The following is a 3090-nucleotide window of genomic DNA, read 5'->3' on the forward strand; positions in this document are numbered from 1 at the left end:
CCCGTTGGAGGTTCATACACCGACTAGTGATCACTATTTGTGTACTTCATATATTTCGAGCATTGAGGTGTCAGTGGCAAGTCAGAACTTGCCAGCTGATGTGATCTTGCTAGACATGACAGAGTTTGATGTCATTCTAGGAATGGATTGGTTGTTTGAATATCATGCTCAAGTTTTGTGCAGAGAAGGCAAGGTAGTTTTGTACCCTTCTGATCGTCTGATTTTGGAGATCAGCATTGCCTGACCCATTAGAGACAGTCGCTTGATTCGTTTAAAGTTCAAAAGTATCTGCGGAATGGGGGTACTGCATTCTTGGTCAGTATCACCCCAGTTGAACCAGTGTTAACCCCTATCGAGGATCTTGAAGTAGTTCGAAAGTTCCCCGATGTGTTTCCTGAGGAGTTGCCCGGATTACCTCCGAAGCGTGAGATCAAGTTTTGTATTGAGTTGTTACCTGGAACAACTCCGATCTCAAAGGCACCATATCGTGTGGCTCTAGCAGAACTCGAAGAACTGAAGCGTCAGTTGGAAGAGTTGATGGAGCAAGGGTTTGTTAGAAACAGTGCATCGCCATGGGGTGCACCTGTTTTGTTCGTGAAGAAGAAAGATGAAACCATGAGGTTGTGAATCGACTATAGAATGCTCAACCAAGCAACGATTAAGAATAAGTATCTGTTGCCGAGAATCGAAGATCTCTTTGATCAGTTGCAGAGAGCAAAGATATTCTCAAAGATCAACCTCAGATCGGGTTATCATCAACTCCGGATCAGAGAGAAAGATGTCTTGAAGATAGCGTTTCGAACTAGATACGGGTTGTATGAGTTTGTTGTGATGCCATTTGGGCTCACAAATGCACCAACAACATTCATGGATTTGATGAATCGTATCTTATGTTCGTTCGTGGATACATTCGTGATTATATTCATTGATGACATCTTGATCTACTTAGAGACTCCTGAGCAGCACCGAGAGCATCTGCATATCATTTTGGAAGTACTTCGGGAGCACAGATTGTTCACCAATTTCTCCAAATATGAGTTTTGGCTTCGGCGAGTCATGTTTTTGGGTCACATGATATTCAGTGATGGAGTGTCAGTTGATCCTACGAAAGTTGAAGCAGTGTTGGATTGGAAGCAGCCTCAGTCTGTTACCGACATTCGCAGTTTTCTCGAGTTAGCTGGTTATTACTGGCATTTCATTCAGGATTTCTCCAGAATTGCACTTCCATTGACGAAGCTTTTGCGTAAAGAAGTCAAGTTTGAGTGAACTGACTCTTGCAAAGAGAGTTTCTGGATCATGAAGACGAAGTTGACTACCTCTCTGGTGTTAACTTTACCTTCTGGTAGAGGTGGTTTTGTGGTGTACATAGATGCCTCAGGTACAAGATTGGGATGCGTGCTAATGCATCACGGTCAAGTTATTGTGTATGTTTCGTGACTGTAAGACCGCAATTTTTTAGATAACTTTTGAAGAAATTTATGAGGCATTTTCAAGTAAAAATAGCATCTGAATCCGAAATATGAATTGAATCGATTTGTACGAGCCAGATATACTTAGGATATTCGTCGCTTTACGAATATATGCTCAAATACTCTGGAAGTCATAACTTTCTACCTGAACAAAATTAAGAGATTTCCATGAGCCAACTTTCTTAGTTACGTCAATACGAAGAGAATGGCGTGCTCAAAATTTTTTAGAAAAAAATCACCGAAAACCCAAAATTTTTGCGGGACCCACAAAAATGTTGGTGGGACCCACAGAAATATTTCTCAGAAAATATTCAGTGGGACCTATAAAACATCCCATGAAAATATCTGGTGGAGCCCACAGGATAAAATCAGTGACTCATCTGGATAAGATCAGTGAGTCATCTGGATAAGATCAGTGACTCATCTGGATAAAATCAGTAAGTCATCTGGATAAGCTCAACTTGGATTTCCGAAAAAGGCAAGAGCATTAAGGTAAATGGGGTTGCTTGGGGGCTAAGCAACCTTGGCTATAAATAGAGGAGCCCCCCTTTAAAATAATTGCCAACCCCCTCTCTCCTTTGCCTACTCTCTCTCCTAAACCTCCCCTAGTGAGCCCACTTGGTCTGAGCCTGCCTGACCTGGCCTGAGCCTGCCTAATCTGGTCTAAGCCGGCCTGACCTGATCCTAGCTCACCTGACCAGGTCCAAACTCAGTTGACTTGACTTGAACCGAGTTGGGTTTTAAGTCAAAGTCAAAGTCCCTTTTGGTCCAGAAACCTGGTTTGATTTTCTAAACCCAAACTTAGCCTGCTTGGGCTAAATCCGAACCTGCTGAACCTAGTTGACTTGGACCGAACCCAGTTTGGTTCAAACCACTTAGGTTGAGCAGCTTGACCTGCTTTACCTCTTTCTCAACTAGCTTGACCTCATCTGACCTAGTTTGACCTCTCGACGGAAGGATCGAATCTCGTTCGAACTGTTGGAGCATTCAAGAGTCGTTTCTTCCATAATTTGAAGTAAGTTCGCTTCGTTGATCCATCTCTCTCAAGTATTTGCTTGTTTGTATGTAGCATATACTTTCTGAAGTAGTATCTAATCCTAGTTCTTGGTTGAGCCCTCTAGGACATTTTGGTGTTCACGCGCTCACCTTGTAACTATCGTTAGATATATATGTTAGAATATGCAGTATATTCGTTCTTAAAAATGGTATCCCACCCTAGTTTTTGGTTGAGCCCTCTAGGATACTTCGATGTTCATTCGTTTGCCTCATAACTATCGTTGGATACGGAACTTGGTGTATATCATCTGGAAATGAGTCGTTGCATCTTATATCGCCAAGGCTGTATAATTTATCATTCATCGTCGTGTCGTATGATGTCAAGGCTCCCTGCTTTCTGTAATTTTCAATTATGCACTTCCGATTATGCATTTACTTACACCGTCGTGTTGAATGACGCTAAGGCTTTTGCTTTCTGCAAATACATATGTAGAATATTTCGTTTGGTTAAACACTCTGAACAATAAGTATATGCATTTCCTTTATGCCGCCATTGTATAAGGCACATGCTTCTGCTTATACTAAATATATGGCGCGTAAGTGAGGGTTCAAATAAAGATCAAAC

This window comes from Nuphar pumila, chromosome 1, assembly GCF_984573655.1.
Source record: "Nuphar pumila chromosome 1, dmNupPumi1.hap1.1, whole genome shotgun sequence".
NCBI classification, from domain to species: Eukaryota; Viridiplantae; Streptophyta; class Magnoliopsida; order Nymphaeales; family Nymphaeaceae; genus Nuphar; species Nuphar pumila.